This window comes from Chenopodium album, chromosome 11, assembly GCF_948465745.1.
Source record: "Chenopodium album chromosome 11, dcCheAlbu1.1, whole genome shotgun sequence".
Lineage (NCBI taxonomy): Eukaryota > Viridiplantae > Streptophyta > Magnoliopsida > Caryophyllales > Amaranthaceae > Chenopodium > Chenopodium album.
This window is the reverse complement of record NC_137844.1, coordinates 57533541-57556392: the sequence shown is the minus strand read 5'-3', so window position 1 is coordinate 57556392 and position 22852 is coordinate 57533541. Positions and strand designations below refer to the sequence as shown.

The window sequence follows — 22852 nt, the reverse complement described above, 5'->3', positions numbered from 1 at the left end:
GACAGTGGACTGATGGTGAAGACGAGCACGGTCACGGCGGTGGACATTCATATGTCCACCTAGAGCTTGTGCTGACCTGAATTCTCTCCTACAAAAGGTGCAAGTGTATGACCTTGGTGGCCAGTTTGTAGCCATGGTGCTCCTTGTATCCTCGGCGAACGCGCGAGCTAGCTCCCATGTGTCTTCTCCTTCTCCTTCTTTAACAATTATACTTACACCCTTCATATTATTTGATGATCTCCACATTTGCCATATAATTTAATGTGTTTTGAAGTTAAGGGTATGTATGTATGTATAAATTTAGGGCTTTTATTATTTGTTTTTCTTGGGTAGCTAATTGTTAGAATATATAATATAGTTTCTCAAATAAGGGTAGTAGTAATTAAAAAAAAAAAAAAATAGAAGGGCGCATAGTTAGTGGGAGCAACATTATTTTCCATGGAATTATCAAAAGTGTACATTTCAATTTGTAAGATGATAAAATTTCACATGTTACAATGACAAAATGTTACTTGCTACTTGAGGGTTTTTGCAGTGAATTAAGGAATGGGCTTGCTAGTGAAAGATGTAGACATAGATTTTATTTATAAATATACTTGAATATATATATTGTATGAAACCCTAAAAATTATTCAAGTTTATTGAATGTAATGGAGTAGTAGTTTTTTGTTGGTCCCCGTTTCATTTACAAGAGGTAGGTCCGAATCTTGGATAGAGGAAACGAAGGGACATCTTAGAGATAAGTACTAGCCATAGATTTAATTTGGGACTATCCTTGTTCCATATTATTACTCGATCGGTATTGCTTTAAAGTCGTGAAGCGTACTTGACATGGCACCAAAGATATGCATATGGACCATCGACCATGAACCGTGCTATATATACGTAATTTTCAAATCAAATTTGACATAAACCCAACACGAGTACGATAAGTTGGCCATTGTATTACCTTGCTTCTTGCTTATTGCTTATTGCTTATTGCTTATTGCTTATTGCTTATTGCTTATTGCTTATTTTTACAAAATATATACTAATAGTAAAGTATTAATGGAGCTTGTTGGAACAACATAATTTGCCACGTGTGCGTGGCCCCATACATGGGCTTCACTATGAAAGATTGATATCAGTCTATCTAACACTTTGACTGCACAATTTAACTTGTGTCTAGCTCTGATGATAAAAATTGTTAAAATTGGCCTAATAGAGTTTTGTTATGAAAAGTGTCAAATCTAAAAACAATGACTCCAAAAGAGGTATTCATTTCAAAAACCAGTCTAACCTCGAACTTGACTGGACCAAATAGAACAACAATAGTTTTGAATAGTTTGGTCCGAATCCGGTCATAGCATAACCAGATTAGTCACCAACTCTTTAATTTTAAATTTTCGGTCTTTAACTCGATTTTAAACCGGTAATTAATCTCTTAGCTCTTTTTTTTTTTGGATGAAAACAACCTCCTAACTCCTAAATGTCATTTCCTTTTCCTGATTTCTAACATTCCAATAGGTTTTAATAAATTACACTTACCCTTTGACATGACTAACACGCGGCATTTTTTTTTAATAATTAAAAGCCATTAGGGTTTAATTACGCCTGGTCTATACATCTCGAGGGTTAGGACAGTCTTCTTTCAAAATTGGTTCAAGAGATGGTGGGGTTACTTGGGGCTAGGAGCGTCATAAGATGAAGGAGAAAAAGGAGGGAAATAAAAAGTAATGGGAATTGGTCTGCTATTCCGTATTTCTCAGCCTTCTGAAAAATCTTCAACTGCGCAACAATTTGGTAATCTGTCACTCTTTTGTTCTTCCTAATTTGTTTTGTCATTTTCACTTTTTTCTTCTTCTCATTTTTTTTTTCCTGTAATTTACCTGTCTCTGCCTTTTTCATTTTATTTCTTCATTTCCTTGATTGTTTTCATAAATTATAACTCCGTATTTTATTTGAAGTTTATAATTTATAATTGAAAATGTACCCTTTAATTAATTAATCTTTTTAGAGTTGATATGTTCTTGTTGCTTTGTTTGAATCATTATACTTATTTTTCCCATGAAATTATGATACAGTGTTCTTTGTTGAGTTATGATATGGGCAAAAGATTGAATATTGACTAGCAATTTTGCCAATTTATTTAGTAAAAATATTTACAATCTTAGGGTATTCAAGGAATGATGAAATATGGTTGTTCAATTTTGCCAATTTATATAGTAAAAACATTTACAATCTTAGGGTATTCAAGGAATGATGAAAAATGGTTGTTCAATTTTGCCAATTTTCGTTCTATATAAGTTAGGCAATGATTTTGGCATTTATTCGTTGTCACCAGAATTTAAGACGAAATTTTTTGCGGTTGTGTACTTATTTTTTTATGCTATGTAATGTTATGAAGATGAATAGTAAATTGGAAGTTTTATATGAATGAATGGTGCAATTAAACTCAATTGGGATTGAATTTTAGAGATTAGGCTACCATATGCTCTTATATGTTAGTGGAGCATGCTCGATGCAGAAGAATGGAGAAAATTGTGCACAGCTAAGGAAAACTTTGGAATGTTTTTGAGTTGCATTAGTAGCACTAGTATTGAGGATGGTTGAATTTGAATGTTTAAAGGTGTAGCATACGCATTGCTATGTATGCTTTATGTACGAGTGTTGAAATCTAAATTATCAGGTTAATTGAAGTTATCAAACTCAAGGTTAATCTAAACCTTAGTAGGGAAGGGTTGGAGTTCTCTTTGTACGTTGGAATTTTCCTTGTACTTTTATTTTTTGTTTACTCTCCTTGCTTCTTTCCTTCCATCTTATGACACTGTTGCTTTTCATGCCAAAACAACACTGATTTAGGGTATGATTGGATTCTCCTGTCCAATAATACCGCCAGTGTATCTCATATTCTACTCTCATTTTGTAGCTGAAGTATGATTTATGATTTCAATCAACAAATGTTTACAGTTCTATGGAATACTTTTGTAGTATCCAGTACTTGTAGCATGATCTATGCTTGAATTTTTTGGTGTTCATGAAAGACCTGCCCTTCCTGATCTGCAATACAGTGTTTTTTATTTCTTTCTTTTTTAAAAAAAAATTCCTACGTCATAATAGCTTTTTCAACTTCTAGTAAGAATAGTAACTCTCAAGCTATTCCAGTTTCACAGTATGATTTCCACGTAATTTATTCGATCTTAATTGATTTAAGTATTATGTTAAGGGTTTGAATAAGCACTCTTCTTGTACATTGCTCTGAACTATAGAATCATCCTCTACTCTTATTTGCTGATGCTTTCTGTTATATGAACTTTCTAGTTGTTGGATTTGGTTTTTTACATATAGAAATTTACTTTGTTTCTGATTGGTTTTCAGGCGTTTTCATCAAAAAGTAAGAACATGGGACAAAATCATAGTCCAGTCTTCCTCAAATTTCCCACATAACTTCTACTGGAAGCATATCATGCATTTGAAACCCACTACTGGTAGGTGCTAATAACTAGGCTTTTGCTCTTATAAAAATGTCTACTCTGTATTGTTGATTGATAGAAAAGGACCTTCATGTATGATCCATTATTTTAATTCTATTGAATTCATAATATGTTTGCTACACTTGAAGGTAGAATATTGCTTGTTCTTAATTTTTTTCCGGTGTGATTGCATCATGGGAGATCTGAAGATGGCTTGTTTATTGGCCTTATATAATATACAATACTAACTTTCAGTGTGGTGATTTGGTTTACACTATGGTGACTTCTTTAAGGCTGGATGTTGCTTTATATTGTACATTTTGGAGACTGACTTTCAAAAGAGGTATGGGATCTTCCACCATTGATTTTTGTAGGGCACACTTACAAAATTAAGAGATAAATGACTTGCGAAGTTTGTTCTTAATACATATTTCCTAGAGCAGCTTAAAAAGAAACTGAGCCAACATGGTCACATGGAAGATCCCTAATCTTTATTTGAAACACTAGGTGTAAAGGATGCTAGTTGTAACCTAAATTTTTTTATGAATATGACCCATTGACCCCGCATGAAAGTTTTGGTGGGGAATGGTAGAAATCTTGGATGCTCTGTCTATGTTTTCCATTTGGTTCACTTGCCTAAAAACTGACTTAATCAAATTTGGAGACGACCTGGCCAATTTTGCTGGCAGTTTGGTTTGACGTAAGCCTATTTTTGGTTTCTGGCACACCTTTATCATGGATAATTTCTAGGTTCCACAAGTGACCATTTAATTTTCAAATATGAAGGTATTTAAATATACTTTACACTGTACTGTGATGACTTATGAGAAGCACATTGTTTGTACGACTTATGTTTGGAAATTGTATTATCTGAATAATGAAATTGGAGATAGAATTCTAGTCAGCACACTTCAGCTGGTTAGGTGAAATGTTAATTAAAAATAGGCCTTTTTAAGCAGTAGCAGACATAGATAATCTGAGATTAAGCCTTTTTAGAGAAATATAGGGTTTTTCCTGATACCTTTGTGCAAAAGTCTGCAAACCATTTTTGTATCAGCTGCACAATATCCAAATGACGTTAGCCCTTCATTCTCCATCTTTCAATTACTTCAGATTACCAGATCTTGGTATCATAAACCAGCCTTGGCGTCCAATTTTTGATGTCAATGACAATATTTTCTGCCCCAATTCCCCCTAACTGTCTTGACTCTTGACAGAATTTGTAGTTGCTGTTTACAGACTGTTTATTTGCATAGATTTTCTTGTGATTATGGAAAGAGGCTAGAATGGAGTAGGGGAATTAATCCACTGCACACCTTTTAACAGAGAACTTCTTAAACTGCAAATTTGTCCAAACAGAGAACTTCTTAAACTGCAAATTTGTCCATAACATCCGAGAAAAAAGGCAATCATTGTAAAGCCTGAATTTTGGTTGATTACTATTCGTGCATATGCTCCGTATTGGTTCTGATCATTCTGTGAATTGAATTAAAGGAGAAAAAATCCAATAAAACTTCTGAGATAATTTTCAAAGGGTTTTGTAGATGAAGATTTTGTCGAGTTGAAGTCCCCCTTAAGCTTATCTGCCAATGTCTTATTTACTTTAGGTCATTTCTGTAATACAAGGAGTTTGGCTCTATCAGTTATCACTGATCTATTCAGGTATTTACCTCGATCTTTACGTTTGTAGATCAAAGTTCAAACCAGAGGAACAACACTTCTTCCATCCTCTACCTTTTGAGCCCCCCTCCTTTCTTAATAAAAAAGAGAACTATATGTGCGAGAAGCTGAGAACTAGACAATACTAGTAGAAACAAGAATCATGTACCCCCACTTCCCAAATCCAAGAGATCCCCCCCAAACATGTTATCCCTTAGATATTTTCTCAAGATGAAATCATGTACTTCTGAAATAACTTTAAGAGGAAAGACAACCCACTTGAAAGGAAGAATACAATCCACAAAACTCCCACTAGATCTATCCATGTTAATCCTATTCCCATAAATAAGCTCAGAACCTTACTTTTTCAGTAATCTCCAAGTGATCACAGTGAAACAATGCTATAGGCCTTGCTGCATACTCGTATGTTTTCACGTATGCCTTCTCAAACTTCAAGTAGAGAAGAGCACCATCTTTCCTCACTTCCTGGCATCATATTCATCTTAACATCTACTTCTGCTGCATCTGATTATGTGTAACCTCCATAAAAGCTTTTTAAAGTCAAAATCTAATATGAACTCCCCAATAAGGACCCCAATAACTAGACTTGTAGGTCTTAAATCCCCGATCTTAATTAATAGTGCATTCTTTGATATTTTAGACATTATGGCTGACTTATATAAAATTCTCAATCGCTTCAAGTAAATTATATTTTGTAACATTAACCCTCCCAGAAGATAACAGCAAGGAAACCACTAAAAACAGCTTGCCCAAGCTTCTCCTCTGCAAATTTAAAGGCCTCTTTATCCTACAAGTGATGTTAAGCAGTAGTTAAAGCATTCTTTGATTAAAATAAATTGGTGTTTGCAGATAATGGAGTTCCTTAATATCTGTATTAGGAACTTTGAAATTACTTATTACGAAATATAATGGAGAGCTTTCTTGGATTTATCTACCGGATTATTATTGTAGTATCCATTATTTTAAGAAATGAAGCAGTAGCTATGCTTGCCATTAAGTTGGAGCTGATTAGTTGACTTCCATTTTGTTATACTGCAGTTGCCATTGTGCTAGGGAAGTTATGGTAGTTAGACTAAAATATTCGAGTGAAATTGGTCTAATGGCAGCACGATCTGCCCCTGAGGCTAACTAGCCTCACTGCTATGATCCACTCTTTGTCCGACTTCAGCAGTTTAAATTCCTTATTGTTGGATTGGATAGGTATTAAGAAACTAACCAATCACATGGTTTCAAAAAAAAAAAAAAAAAGAACTAACCAATCATATAAAACTTAAATTCTTCAACATTTTTATGAGAGGATTAGGCCGTGTTTCTAACAGTGGTATTTAAGTACAGAAGGTCACTTTTACTTCTTTCTCCAACCACACTTCAACTCAGTGATGATTGATGTTTGTAGCTGTGAGTCTAAATGTCTAATACTTCATATTAATTAAAAGTTATACTTGTCCATATTAGTTCTGTTTGGGCTAGGTCCATTGTCCTAAGCCCATTGACCTGGAATTACGAAAATACCCCTCCATTATCCAGCCCATCATTAGTCAGCAACAAGTACGGATTTACCCCTAATCCATCCAACTAAGTACAACTTCTGCCACCAGAAAGTACATCTATAAATAGCTCTCCAATCATTAGCAATGGTAACTTTTTCTAATTCTCTAATTCTCTCTCTACTTTCTCTCTCTACTTTTTCTCTCTAAAGTACGATCGCTGACTTAAGCATCGGAGGGGCTTTCCCGGGTCACACCCCCGGGGTAGTTAACCTTCTCTCTTTTGCAGGCCTAGCTCTCGGACAGCAAGGCATAGCGGAGGGAATTCGGACATTACTAGGACTTTGCCTTAAGACATCTTGACATTATTACCGTAACTCCCAGGAGCAACTCTGTTTTCCAGAAACAGGTGGCGTCTGCCATACAACATGATCATAGGCCGACCCCTGCTCAACGAGGTTAAGGCGGCAATCTCAACTTATCACCTACTCCTTCAGTTTGAGACCGATGATGGCTCAGTAGGGAAGATATATGGAGATCAGTTTGAGGGACGAAAATGCTATGTAGATAGCCTGAGGCAACATGAAGGCTTAGACAATCAAGAAGACAAGGGGGCTAAGCGAAAGGCAATGGATATAGATGACCCTCAGCTCCCCATAATGAACATATACATGGCTGAAAATCCCAAGCTCTATGGTAGGCCTAAACCTATCGAAGAGGATGAAAGCATACCCTTGGGAGATGATCCCGCTCGGACTGTGAGAGTGGGAAAGAACTTAGACCCCCAGCTCAGGGAGAGTATCATTCAAGTACTTAGAGAGTACAAAGACATCTTCGCTTTTACAGCAGATGAAATGCCGGGCATAGATCCCGGGGTAATGACACATGAGTTGAACATAAAGGAGGGCTACAAGCCTATCAAGCAAAAACTCCGGCATGCTGGGCCGGAGAGAAACAAAGCTGCAGCTGCTGAGGTGAAGAAGCTTCTCGAAGCGGGTTTCATTCGGGAATGCCAGTACACCGAGTGGTTATCTAATGTTGTGCTTGTTAGGAAGCCAAATGGCTCTTGGCGTATGTGTGTGGATTTTACGGATTTGAACAAGGCCTGCCCTAAGGATGATCATCCTTTACCCAAGATTGATAGGTTGGTGGATTCGACCGCTGGTCACGCCCTCCTAAGCTTCATGGATGCCAATGCTGGGTATCATCAGATACCAATGTCTGAAAAAGATCAAGCTCACACGGCCTTCATCACTAGTCAAGGGGTCTATTGTTATAATGTGATGCCATTTGGTTTGAAGAATGCTGGGGCTACGTATCAGCGCTTAATGAATAAAATCTTTAAAGGACAGCTAGGCCGGAATGTGGAGGCCTATGTTGATGACATGATCGTTAAAAGCAAACAAAGCTCAGACCATATAGCAGACCTAAGGGAAACATTCACTACCCTTAGAAAATACAAGATGAAGCTTAATCCCAGCAAGTGTGTCTTCGGGGTACAAGGAGGAAAGTGCCTGGGATTTATGGTAGATCAGCGGGGTATTGATGCTAACCCGGAGAAGATTCAAGCAATTCTTGATATGGAATCCCCCCGGAATGTTAAAGAAGTGCAACGCCTTACAGGCTGCCTAGCTGCCCTAGGACGATTCCTATCCCGATCAGCCGATAAGAGTTTATCATTCTTCAAGGCCCTTAAGAGGCCCAAGTTCTTATGGGATGAGGAGGCTGAGAAAGCCTTCCAGCAACTGAAGGAACATCTCACCAACATCCCGAAGCTCGTTAGTCCCCTACCTGGGGAAACATTGTTTGTGTACTTGGCCATATCAGATTATGCCTTGAGTGCGGTTCTTGTTGCTGAGAGAGAAGAAGGCCAGGTACCCGTCTATTTTGTCAGCCATGCTCTGAGGGGGGCTGAGTCAAGGTACACCCTTATTGAAAAGGTGGTGTATGCACTAGTAATGGCAAGCAGAAAGCTAAAGCCTTATTTTCAAGCACACCCCATCAAAGTTCTCACCAGTCAGCCCATCAAGAAGGTGCTAGAAAGCAAAAATCACTCATCCCGAATGACTGATTGGTCGGATCAGTTGGCTGATTTTGGGATTGAGTTTGAGCCCCGCAAGGCCATCAAAGCCCAGGCTTTGGCTGACTTCATAGCCGAATGCGCCCATAGGCCAACTCCAACAGACACCTCCGCCCCTTGGGCTCTTTATGTGGATGGGTCGTCTAGTAAGGCTGGAAGTGGAGCTGGGCTAGTTATCATCTCCCCGGAGGGAGAGAAATTTGAATATGCGGTTAAGTTTGCCTTCCATGCATCTAATAACGAAGCTGAGTATGAAGCTCTCATCTTGGGACTAAACCTATGCCAATTTATGAAAATCAAATCAGTTCAAGTATGCTCAGATTCACAACTCATCGTGGGACAATTAACAAAAGAATTTGAAGTAAAGGAGGAAAACATGAAGGCCTACTTTGAGAAGGCTGAGAGTTTGGCAAAAGCATTTGAAAATTTTGAAATCAGGCATATCCCTCGTTCAGAGAATCAACAAGCAGATGCTCTTGCACGCTTAGCAAGCTCAGCTGAGGGGATAGCTCCCAGGAACATCATGTGGGAAGTGTTGGAGAGGCCAAGTACCCAAAGGCCCATCATCATGGAAATTGATAGGGGGGAGACTTGGATGGACCAGATCATTCTGTGCTTAAAAGGGGAATTGCCTGAGGATACCCCCGACTTCAAGATGATTAAAAAACGGGCTGAATGGTTCGTGCTTCATGAGGGGACACTTTATAAGAAGTCTTTCACTCACCCATTGCTCAAATGCATTACCCCGGAGGATGGGAACTATGTCCTAAGAGAAATTCATGAAGGGGCATGTGGTAGTCATCAAGGTGGGAGGACTATAGCTGGAAAGGCGCTGAGGGCCGGATTCTATTGGCCAACCCTAAGGCATGACGCCATGAAAATTGTTAAGAAGTGTGAGAGATGTCAATTGTTTGCTGATGTGCCTCATATCCCAGCCAACGCACTCACAAGCATTCAATCAGTCTTACCTTTCGACCGATGGGGCATGGATATCCTGGGACCTTTTCCTGTAGCCTCGGGACAAAGGAAGTTTTTGATAGTGGCTGTTGATTATTTCACTAAATGGGTTGAGGCCGAGCCCGTAGCAACAATCACCGACAAGCAAGTCCAAAAATTCATCTGGAGGAATATCATCACCCGCTTCGGGGTACCTCGCATTTTAATCTCTGATAATGGCCGACAATTCAATAGTGGGCCAACCATAGAGTATTGTGGGCGTTTTGGAATCAAAACGAGGTTTTCGGCTGTGTGCCGACCCCAGACCAATGGCCAAGCCGAGGCAGCCAACAAAACAATTTTGAAGGGGTTAAAAACAATGTTGGACGGTACAAAAGGCTCTTGGGTGGATGACTTGCCTGGGATTCTGTGGTCCATTCGTACCACCACCAAAGAAGCTACGGGGCAAACTCCTTTTGCCTTAGTATATGGAAGTGATGCTGTACTCCCAGTGGAGGTTGGGATCCCATCTCCCAGGGTAACCTTCTATGACTACACCCAGAATGATCAACTGAAGCCTATGGCGTTAGACTTACTCCCAGAGATAAGAGGAGATGCTTTGCTTCGCTCTATAGCATACAAGCAAAGAATAACTCGTTATTACAACAACAAAGTCAAGGCAAGACCCCTAGCTGAGGGTGATTGGGTACTCCGAAAGTGTGAGGCTGCTGGCAAACCCCCGGCATTGGGAAAGCTAAGCCCAAATTGGGAGGGGCCTTACAAGATTAAGGAGGTGATCCGCCCGGGGACCTTTCGCTTACAAACTCCTGATGGCAAAGACCTCCCCAGGCCATGGAATGCTGATAACCTAAGAAGGTTTTATGTCTGAACTTTCCCTTACAATGATGCCCTAGGGGCAATAAGAGCCGATACGAGGAAATCAACCTCTCTGTATAGTGCATCATTGTAATGTCTTTTTTGCATCAATGTTTATATAATAAAAAACCCCTCAGCTGGGACGTTTGCCCTTATTTGTTTTTGCTTTTACTTTTACTTAGCCTATTTTTTCAATTTTCACATCGCTTGTTAGCATAGCACCATATGCCTAGCATAAGGCATTTTGGTTTCGCTAAAATTTGTTCCAATGTTTGGGGCAATATGCTAGCCTATACTCAAATATTTGAGATAGAGTCCTGGCCGGAAAAACAGCACTTATAACTTGAGGCTCGTTTAGCCCTCAGCTTACCTCAAAGAGTTGGAATAGCCCAGCTCTCATACAATTCTTAAACTTGGGGCTCGTTTTTTAACCCCTAGCTCATTTACCTTATCTTTGCGAATTTTATAACTAAGGGCTCGTTTAGCCCCCGGGTAATCATGCAATTCTTGTAGGAATAACATGAGGCTCGTTTTAGCCTTCAACAAGCAATAATACTTATGCTAAGGACTCTTCAAACACTAGGGACTTATTTTGGCCCCTAGGGGAAAATAATCAAGCAAGAAACAAATAAATAGCAAGGAGTAGTAAAGAGAAAAGCCTACAAGTTCTACAGCATCATAAAAAACAAAGGCAAAACCAAATGTGCATCTACAAGTCATCCAAAACGACGAAGTTAATGTTCGAAACTTAAACAAAGAAACCATAAGTGTCATACATCCCAGAAAATCAAATACATCATAAAAGGACAAGTCAAGTCTGAAAGCTAGAGAAAACTACTCCTGAGCCTCACCCTGCTCGGCCAACAGCCTCCTGTGCTCCTCCTCCTCGGCCGCGCGTACAAGGTCCCTAACCTTATCCCGCACCCTGGGATAAGAATCCTGGAGACCCAGGGAAGTGAAAGCGGTCTCCATATGAGTAATGGCATCGGTGATCCCAGCCTCAAAAGCCTCACTCCCTATCATGGCCTGATAATCAGCACAATCAGGACTCTCCTTCCATTCAGCAATCACTTCCTCCTGGGACCGCTCCAGCTTCTCCCGGGCCTCGGTCAGCTCACTCTTCATCCTCTCCACCTCGGCCTTCTTTTCCTTGAGCTCGGCGGCGATCCTTGCTTTCTCATCCAAGGCATCCTTCAGCTTTGTCTCTGCGGCGGAGAGGCTAGACTTTCCGGCCTCCTGAGCATCAGCAAGCTCCTGCTTGGCCTTCTTCACCTCCTCCTGGGCCGATTTGAGCCCCTCCTTGAGACCATGGATCTCAGTTCTTGCCTGCGAAAGCTCCATCTTGAGGCCCCTGACATCCTTCATGGCCCCCTTTCGATAGTCCTCTGCAAGAACGCTCAGGGTCATGCCAGCCTACACCAACACAAAAGACAAGGAAAGGGTTAGTCCAACCTCAATGATGAAAAACGTAATGATATTATAAGATAAGTATACCTTCATGACGCCATCAAAAGCGTTCCTGATGGCCCTGGAGGGCTTTGCCCTCATCACCTCAAAGTCCTTGTCCGTAGGGAAGCGGGACATGGTCTTCTTCATCATCTTCTTCCGCCCCCGCTTGGTCAGGCCCAGAACAGACTGAGGAAAGAAGGGAGGAACCTCAGTGTCACCATCCTCCTCCTCATCATCGTCACTCGAATCATCAAACCGGGTTTGCTTCCCCCGGTCCGCAAAGCCTTCAGCCTCCAGAGTATCAATGTGCTGAGAGACCGCTGGTGAAGCGTGCTGGGATCCCTGGTCATCCACTTCCATTGTCGTAGCCTGGGATGATCCTTCCCCTTTCTCGATGGCCTTCCTCCTGAGCTTGGAGTTCTTTGGGTTCTGGAAAAGTAAATCACAAGTAAAGTTAGCAAAAAACAAAAACATTTGAAGGAATCAACTTTAAGAGTAGTGGTGTTACCGGGGGAGGAGGAGGGATGCTCATGTTTCCCCTCTTCAAGGAGAGCTTAAGTTTTCCAGCTCGAAAGTTGATCTGAGACATCTTGTTTTGAAGTTTCTCCGACAATTGGCTGTAAGCAACACCTGAAATCATCATTCAAACAAGATAGATAGTCAATGGGAAAGCCCAGGAGAAATCACAAAGAGTACAGAACATACATGAATAAATAAACAAGTCCTACCACAGTCATAGGTGTGGCTCAGGCCCACGACACTCAAGAACCGCTCTTTCTTGAAATGCTTATCCTTCACAATCCACATGGTGGGAAGCTTATCCTTGGACCCTTTTTCCTTATAAGATTGCAACCAAATAGCCGGCACGGCTTCATCCACTCCCATAGCAGGAACATTATAGTTCAAGCCAATCCTGGGTACACCACTATGATCCCGGGGAATCCTCCAACCCCCAGCATGGAAGATGAAAACAAAGGTGTGGCGAAAACCCTTTTGACTCGTGGGTTTTGTGTTGATGGTAAGATAAAACTCCCTATCATGAAAAGCATACCACCCGTGGCTATCTACATTACCTGGGACCTCCTGAAGCCTATGAGTGTTCCTAAAGGCAGTGACAGTGCAAGGAGCTCCAAGTAAACTACAAGTGGCTATGTACGCGTTTATTGTCAACCAAGAGTTAGGAACAAGTTGGGTTATACTAAGGTTATACTCAATCAACAACTCCTCAATGAAAGGATGAAGCGGAAATCTCAACCCATTATCCAAATCTTGCTTATATACAGCTACACACCCAGGGGGAGGGTTATCTACAGTGCTATCACCCCTAGGAGAAGAAATGAGAAAAGGGTCCCTAATATGGTACTCAGTCTGCAAATGCCTAGTCCCCTCCGACAAAGATCTAAGCCAAGTAGCAGAAGGGTGGCACATAGAGGGGCTAATCCTCCTCCTACTAGGGGGTTTAAAAGTCACCGGCGCCCCTAGAGAAGTGGAAGTATCATCCTCACTTGACATAGTCACCACACCGTCAACAAGCAATCTGTTCAAAGAACCTCTAGAAGTCGGTTCACGTGCAAGAGAAACTTCCCAAGGGGAAGGAGGTAAAAAATAATCAAAGCCTAAATCATGCTCAGGGGACGGGGATGACACACAAGAAAAAGGCACACCCAAAGGAATAGATGAATCAATGCTGCTACCAATTACATTTGTTATAAGTACTCCCCCCGACCAAATTTCCTTAGACAAGTCATAAGATGAAGGGCCGGGGAGAGGGTCTAGGTAATCTTGAGTCGCTTGGTCGTTCATAATACATGCATAGCTCAACTCAAGATTACCCCCAAGAATTTTTAATGTACATGCAAAAATACAACAAGCGTACCTCTAAGCCTAATATCATCACAAGCGCAGCCGAGGAACAAGCAAAGCATACAAGGAAAAATAGCAAACAATTACTAAGCATGGAGATATGATACTTAGAGCATAAAAAACTAAGTATAAAATGCTTACCAAGTGGTTAGAGAGGCCGGAGAAGCTACCCTCAAGCAAAATCAAGTGCACCCCGGAGAGAAATACTCCTACCATAGCAACAAAAAATTCAAGAAGTCAGAAAATATTCATGGACAAGCCTAGCTAAGGAGCAATGGTTAGAAGAGTCAAAATCTCGAAATTTTTTCTAAGTAAAAGCCTTATCCCTCTAAATTTAAAACTCAGCTATACATATTTCACCCTTGACCTAGGAGTAATAGACCCTTTTTTTAAAAAAAAAAAAAAAAAAGAGAGCCGAAACATTTTTCGACACTCACTCTCTCTCTCTCTCTATACCGCTGCCGCTCTCCCTCGGCCTCGCACCCACCTCTCTCGGCACCTCGCACCAAAACTCCCTCGGCAAGCTAACTTACCCGCTCGGCCAGCGCCTCCCAGCACCAAAACTCCCTCCCTCAAAAGCATCAAGCTCAGGGTTCGAAAACTACTCACTCTCAAGGCAAAACTCTCTCTCTCTCTCTCTCCTCAAACCGCATCTCCCTCGGCTATCACTCCCTCACTCCCTCGACAAGTCGACTATCCCTCGGCACATCATCATCATCCCTCGGCCAAACCCAGCTTCTCCCTCGGCATCACTCTATCGCATCTCACCTCCTTCGGCCGTTCTACCCCGAAGTTCCAGCAACTCATTCGGCCGTTCTACCCCGAAATTCCGGCAACCCCTTCGGCATATACCCCGAAAACTCCCTCGGCACTTCCCCTCGTTTCAAACAACTAAGCTCGCAGTTGCTGCTGGCCGAGGGACTATTTCTCCCCTCACTCCCTCGGCCACCCCTCACTCCTTCGGCATTTACCCCGGGGTCAAGACAAAATTCAAATTAAAAAAAAAAAAAAAAAAAAAAAAAAAAAAAAAGAAAAAACTCAGAGAAATTCGCAGCAGATCCGAAGCAATCAAGACGGTTCAAAACCGAAACTCAGCTAGGCATACCCCCAGCATTCTGCTTGTACGCCTTCAAAACATTCGGATATGTCACATCAAAAATTCCTAACTTCGGCTGGGCATAGCACACAAAATTTGAGAACAAGTCAAAGCCCAAATCTCAACCGTTCTATCCCGAAATTCCAGCAGTTCAAATCATAAAAATTAAACACAAACCCGAAAATAAAATCAGTTCACACATCCAAATCCCAGAAACACGGAAGTTACCCTCAAGACCCGTTAATTTCGGCTGGGCATAGCCTTCCTAAACCCGGGGTTAAGTCAGAAAACTCAAAGTTCATTGAACACCTAGCCTAAATTTACTCCCAACCGAAAATTAAGTTCAAGAAATTCAGGTACATAAACTCCTAAGCATGCTTTCGGATCTGCAAAAATAAATCAAAAGGTGGAAAAATTCACATACCTCTTGAAGATCTTGATGAACTTGGATGAACGCCGGTTGATGTGACTTGAACTCTCAAACTCTCAAGAACTCTTGGGAAGAACTGGGGAGGATTTTTTGAATTTTCTCTAAGGCAAGTGGTGAGTGAAGAACAAATGAAGGTACAAGTGGGAGCTCATATGTCCCAAGAAAGAGAGATGGCAACTCCTCAAAACCCTGGTTCAGTTGGGCCTTGGAGAATGTTTGAGCCCAGAAAATCACCATGGAAGGATTAAAGCTTAAACACAAGCTTAATTAGCACTTAAACATCATCAACTGCTCAATCATCTGAGTTAAAGTACTCTTAATGCATTGCTTGGGGCTGGTTTTCACCCTTGCAAGTCGCTTGGGGCTCGTTTTAGCCCTCGGGTATACCTCGGGATTCTCCCCGGTATATCAGACAGTCTTTCTTATTTTTATTCCGCATGATATCCGAACTTCATGAGATCTCGTTCCCACATCACGCGTGGGGCTAAATGTTTGGGCTAGGTCCATTGTCCTAAGCCCATTGACCTGGAATTACGAAAATACCCCTCCATTATCCAGCCCATCATTAGTCAGCAACAAGTACGGATTTACCCCTAATCCATCCAACTAAGTACAACTTCTGCCACCAGAAAGTACATCTATAAATAGCTCTCCAATCATTAGCAATGGTAACTTTTTCTAATTCTCTAATTCTCTCTCTACTTTCTCTCTCTACTTTTTCTCTCTAAAGTACGATCGCTGACTTAAGCATCGGAGGGGCTTTCCCGGGTCACACCCCCGGGGTAGTTAACCTTCTCTCTTTTGCAGGCCTAGCTCTCGGACAGCAAGGCATAGCGGAGGGAATTCGGACATTACTAGGACTTTGCCTTAAGACATCTTGACATTATTACCGTAACTCCCAGGAGCAACTCTGTTTTCCAGAAACAGGTTCTAAAGTCTACGGGCATTTGCTGAAATACTTATCCATATTGTTGTTGTGTCAGTTTTCTTAAATGACTTTTCTACATTTAGAAATTCGAAATAATCTGTAGCAAAGTTTGCCTATCCTTGTTTCAATATTTGCTGTAGAGATGCTATGTTATTTGGACTCTTCATTTCGCTTCACACTGATGAGATTCTTGACCCTCTTACATGAGTATGGATACTTTAGTTTAGGCCTGTACTTTCGAATTTTTTTCATAAATTGTCCAAGTATGACACTTGGATACTTAATCATCTTCGAGTACTAGTAACATAGTGCAGTTGTGTTACCCTTGACAAGCCCTCCGTAGCTGCAACCCTTTATTGGCATATATTACTAACCACTAGTTATCCACTATTATAACAAATCATATTTGGGACAAAAGAATCAATGCCAGGAAACAGCATTTTTACTCGTCATTCTCAGTCCAATTCCACACCACGAAAAAAGGCATTCAGTTGTGCTTTATGAGAAAGAAAGAGGCCCCTTCTTTTTGATTTTTAATTCTCCGATAAGCTAACTATAATATGCTCTAATATCTGTGTCCTAGATTAGTTTATGCTAATTTAATTGTCTACTTTACCATTTCATCTGTTGATTAATTGGTTGTTAATGAATAATGGGTTTGGTTTCTGTTCCTTTCAGGATACGTATATCATGAGCTCCTTTTGTAATGAATCGACAAGGACAACACACACGGATGGTAACTTATTTTACTACAAAAGCTCGAGTTCTGGTGCCTCTTGATAAGACTCCTGTCTTGATATATCATCGTACAAGGTAGGCATATTCTATCAAAAACTGATGTTTAGTTTACTAACTTATATATATATAACTTCTGATAGCTGCACCAATATCATTATGCAATTTGATAATTTGAAATCACTTTTGGCAAAACCTTCCACTTGCATCTGCCGTCAAACTAGACATAATTTTCTCTATTTTGCCCATAATGTGTTTCTTTATTACTTAATTATATCTTATCTTAAGCATTACATTTGTAAGTACAAAGGTACATAAAGTATCTTTGTAACTACAAGATTAGTAACATATTTGTACATCTGTCACAATTTAATCTCATGAATGAAGTTGCTTTTGAACTTACTTTGTAATTGGATAGAGATAATTATTATACAAAGTTTAAACCTCATGACGCAAAGTTTAATTTTGGTGCATGATGCAAGTTTAGTTGGGACTTATCTAGGCAGTGCACTGTGGGTGTGATTAGGTTAAAATACATTAAGGTGATAAGGACCCTGCTTGATGATGAGCTAGGCTTATCTGTAGGATGGATTCCTTTTTTACAACATAAGTGAGAATGAGAATAATATTTTTTTTTCCTTGCTTGAACGCCTTAATCCCATAAATAGAGTCGGCTACATAAGCCAACATGAGAATTGATCAGGAGGGTCACCCATCCTAGCACTAGTCTTAATCATTGTGGCTCATGTCAAGCGATGTGACAAAGTTTTACACTGGTTGTCACTGGCTACAGTAACCCTCCTCCTTTATATAGGCTTAGGATTGGCGGAGTTAATAATAACTTATTATTTGATGTGGTAAATCCCAAACTCTATACGTTGGGGAAAAACTACATTCAAGAACTTAAAGGATAAATAGTCCAATATAATGGCGAATAACATGGTATATAAGTATAACAATTTGTATAGATTTCTCTGCCTTTTAATTAGCTTTAATTAATTAAAATCTGTTTTTTGCCTTTAAACTTTTCTGTCCTACAAGGACTTGGTGGTGTTTGGGATGTACATATTGCGGAGAAGCCTTGTATTTGAGAAAAGCACTTGTAAACTATCTCTCGCCGGAGAAGATGAGAGAAAAATTGTTGTAAACTATCCCATATCGGAGAAGATGAGAGAAAAAACTATTGTTAATTGGTTTTTGGGTGGAATTCACTTAGGCTTATCTATGTTCCAACTCACAACATTCTTGACGAGTGTGTGTCCTAAATCCATTTAACCAAGCTAACACATTAATCTCGTAAATTCACCTCTATTGAATTGCTGATTAATTTATAGCCTCTAATTGTTTCATTACACTTAGTGTCTGCATCTTAGATACGAGTACATATTAAATTGATACATTAGAACTTTATGAGCACCTCATGGATAAACTTAAGTATAGTACTCGTATAGAATTTGTTATGTACATCCGGGTGTACGGTACACTCGGGTCAATTGCTCATTTAATCAACAAAGAGCAAATGGTTCAATCTTAATATTTTCACATAATATGAAGCTCTTGTTCAGCTGTACAAGGAACTGGTTTATTTGCTTTACTTTGATTTGCTAGCCATGTACTCCGTATGCTACTTATGTGATACAAGTATATTGCTTTTGTTGTGATTATGGCATAGCTAGAACATTTCGTTAGTGGAAGTTAATGAAATATTATGGCTTTGCTCTTTTCTACTATAAAATTAAAGGTTTAAGAAAAAAAAACAAAAAATACAAGTATAAGTTTAGAACTTTAGATAGGTGACAAGAAATACATATACGAGTCAATAAATTCAAATGGAATATCGAGACACAACAGCGTTTGTTATATAAAGTTCCTTAACAAAAGGGGGTCACAAAATATAAAGTCACTTGTTTCAATCAATTTGATAAACTCACTTGTTATTTAGGGATTAAGATTTTTTAGAGGGAAACCAGAAGAGTGAGGAAATAGTTTGACGGGCCTATTTGATGGGCCAATGGAATAAAAGGTTGACAAGTGGTGTTTGGGCCCACAGAATTAGAACAGCTATTGAATTGCTGTCACGTGGGAGCGTGGGAGAGGGAAAGAAAGGGTAAAATTTTGATATCGAAAACAAACAAATCATTAAAACAGGGCACATGCAAGTACCCCCTCCATTCTTTTAGATTCTCACGTTCCTTGAGCCGCACGTGCTCACATGCCTAACCCTATAAAGTTTTTTTTAAAAGGATAGATTACAATACAAAAGGTAATCTTAGCTCTATGGATTTCTGTTATTTTTTACAAGTTAGCTAGTTGAGCTTTATTATTTTGGCTTCTTATGATTTATAATCCCATGGTTGAGAAATTATAAATTGCAAGTCTTTACTCATTTGGATTAGAGATACGATTATACGCGTTTAAGAATTGCTAATGGACATTTGAGAAGTGTCAAAGTAAAGTCTTTCGAGGTTAATTTTACATTTGTCACATCGATTGCTTACACGATTTTTTATCATACTCAGAGTAGAGATTCTAATTATACCGTCACAGTGTTAATTTCAATTCTCCTCTATAGTTGGTCTCCCCTTTGTGGTATTGGTCATGAGGGAAGATGCCTAGACTCTTGAGCTTATGTTGTCATTTTGTGAGTTAGGTTCTCATTTACTCATCATAAATTCTCATTTTCTTTCTTGTGCTTCATAATAAGGAGCCCTTATTTGTTTAACTTTGATTAAATATAAGAGTATATCCTTTCTATTTGCTTTGGTTGCCAACTTGTTTCATATATATATATATATTGGAACTTGTTTCTAGGCTGCAGCTTGACTAGGGCTGGTTGTTGAAGTCTAACATATATTGGAACTTGTTTCTAGGCTGCAGCTTGACTAGGGCTGGTTGTTGAAGTCTGTTAGACTTGAATATTGAGATGTAAACTACTAATTTTTGTTCATTTCAAGGAATTCTTCCTTGTTTCACAAGAACATGATATGGTTATTGTCACTTTGTTTCTATTTGTCTCCTATAATTTGTTCTCTCCCTTTGATTATACCCTTCGTTTCAGTTATTTGTTTTTGAACCTAAATATAAATCCTTTTGGAGTATGAATGTAATCAATATGACATTCTAGGTCATTTTATAATATCAATTATATCTAATGCAATTTTTGTAAAACAAATGGAAGTTTCAATTGAATTGACTAAACTTTTTTATGTATAAAAATTGCTAAAGGGCTTATGTTTGATTTAGGTGGGGGATTTGTCCTCGGTGAATAGGTTCAGTGGAGTACTAGTGCAATAAATCCATAAATAGACAATGTGGTATTGTGTTGTTACTTAGATATACTCTTGCCTACCTTGTCATACCCATGTAGTCCCTATGTGACAAAATACTTGTCTTGATCCTGAAAAGTCTTTTAAAAGTAGCATTTTTTTTTTGTTCTTTAGGTAAGGAAGTGCACTTGGGTTGGGTGAGGCATCTCACCCTAAAAGTATCTCAAGCTCCTCAATCAGAGCTTATACGGTGAGGATTAAGTAAGAGGATCTCATCTTCAAAGTGTCTGTTGAGAGTTAAAGTCACAAGCTCTACTCTTATATATCTAAGGGGTCTAGATGTATTGTTGTCCAACTTTGTTTACAACTCTAGCACATTTGGCGAGTTTGAGTAACATAAGATTGAGTAGTTAATTTTATCATTAATCTTTGAATAGAGGGTGTGTATCTTAAACTCATATATTGAATCTAGGTTACAAGAAGGTATTGTTTTGGGTAGATTATGTTGATGCTTTACATAAATTCTTATTATCAAGATAATAGCAGTCTTAAAACTGAAGATTAAAAGCATGATGAGTGACATTATAAGCCAAATTCTTGTTACTTACAACATCATTGCTTCATGAACCCTTGTCGCCGCCTAAAGAAGTGTCTAAGCTGGCTGATTAGCCCAATTGTTCAACCAAAAACTTCTTTTGTAATTATGTTTGACCAAGCAATTAATTATTATTATTATACTATTAATAATTCATTATATCAATTATTATGTGTTGCATTATATACTAAAATAATAGAGCTTGCAGTTTTAATTATATGCCTGTCCGAGCATCATGGGCTTAGCTTTGAAAGTTGACATTGCAGATCTTTCTAGACGTCATTGTTTTTGACAATTTCAATTTTATATCATAGTTTTATTAATTTTCAATATGAATACGTTGCATAGTACTTGTACTTCAAAATTCATATTTAGGCGTTTTTCATGTTTTGATCTTGGAGAGAACTTACTCTCATAAGTTCATATTTGTCTTTATACAGTCTTGTATAAATCGCTGTGGAAGTTTTACCCCAATTGAGCTCATTTTGCATATAACGTAATCTTATTTTTTTTCAATCGTCTCTTTAATTGAACTAATCTAAACTTATTAGTCTTATTTGAAATCTATATATAATTGTAAAATAAAAATCGGTAGCTCTGTTGGCTTTTTGGCTTCTGATTGAAGTTTATATGGTTTCCAAGATTGCATAAATCTTCTACTTTATTATATTAAGTTGCACATTTATATTGCGTTAAATTAAACTACTATATACTTGTATATATTTGTATAACAAAACAAAAGAACAATCAAGGTCAAAGATTTGCATGCTGGATCTCAAATAGTCAATTAAGATAAATAAAGTAACACAAAAGCTATGTTATTTGAAGTTAATTAGTCTTAATATTTTTTCATTTTTTCTTCTTTTTATTTGTCACATGATCGACTGTTTCTCTATTAGATATTGAAAAAGAAGCTTAATTTGCATTATTTAGTGACTTTTATGAAGGTGTGTGTTGTTAACTTGGATTTCTAAAATTTCAGTCAAATAATTAATTTGTAAATATACTTTACTATTTTTAGAAACATTAGGGGCATTTATATATACATATGGAACTTATTGGTCTCTTATGATTGTGAGACATATTAAATATGTTACTGCTTTTATTTAATTTGTTTGGACTATAGAATTATGTTCCTCTGCAAATGTTGGGCACATAGTTTTGTATACTTTATTTTTGTCCTCCTTTTTAATGTATGGTATAATTGTATACTTATCCGTTACAACTAGGCGATTGTACCCTGTATTTTCCCTATTATATAACCAAAACTAGTCAGAGACCTTTGTTTTCCACTTAAAGTGACAAAATTATTGAGTATACTGAAATTATTTTCTTGTTCTAGTTGTTCAAGTGATGGACTTTATACTTCTTGATAGGGTAAAGCAAGAGGAGGTAATGATCGCGATGGATCAAACCTGTCTAGGAATGGCACATTACCTGTGTAGAGCCTAGCCATCACCAGGCATGTGAGTTCGGCATGAGGCAAGACCCATACTATATTTGAGTTTAACTTTTAAAATTTGGCTTGGTTTAGATTTAGGGTTAGGGTCAATTTGTAACGTCGAACTACAAATTAGTGTTTTTATCTAATACCTTAGAGCATGATAATAATGAAATTGAATGTTTATCAACTTGTTAGATCAACCCATGACTAAAAACTTAGAAATGATCTAATCCAAACTCAATTCAATAGTCATTTCAAATGACAGGTTGTTGTACATTATAAACTTCGTAGTTGTTAGTGGCGTTACATAAAAGATGCAAACTAAAGTAGTAGGAGTAATTAGTGGTCATTGTCGTCCGCGTGGATTACTGTTTGTTTCTATGTTCAAAATGATAATTAAATTTGATTAATGAAATCCTCTTTTCGTTCCGTTGATTAAGAAATTAATAATGGTCTAAATCATCTTCATGGAATCTATGCTGTAAGGTTTGTGACTGAATAATAAAGTTATTAGAGGTGGGCCCGGTTCTTAAAC

The 22852-nt window shown here is 38.6% G+C and overlaps 1 long non-coding RNA gene across 2 annotated transcripts; it reads left to right on the top strand.

Annotated features, from left to right (window-relative positions):
- Window positions 1–1657: 1657 nt before the first annotated feature.
- Window positions 1658–22454, top strand: LOC145567907 (uncharacterized). 2 transcript variants are annotated; one of them, XR_014095750.1, is made up of 4 exons: window positions 1658–1782; window positions 3358–3467; window positions 16956–17090; window positions 22250–22454. It is a non-coding gene; the product is annotated as an uncharacterized LOC145567907 (long non-coding RNA). The 2 variants fall into 2 exon arrangements; XR_014095749.1 differs by lacking the exon at window positions 22250–22454 and adding an exon at window positions 20453–20780.
- Window positions 22455–22852: the final 398 nt, after the last annotated feature.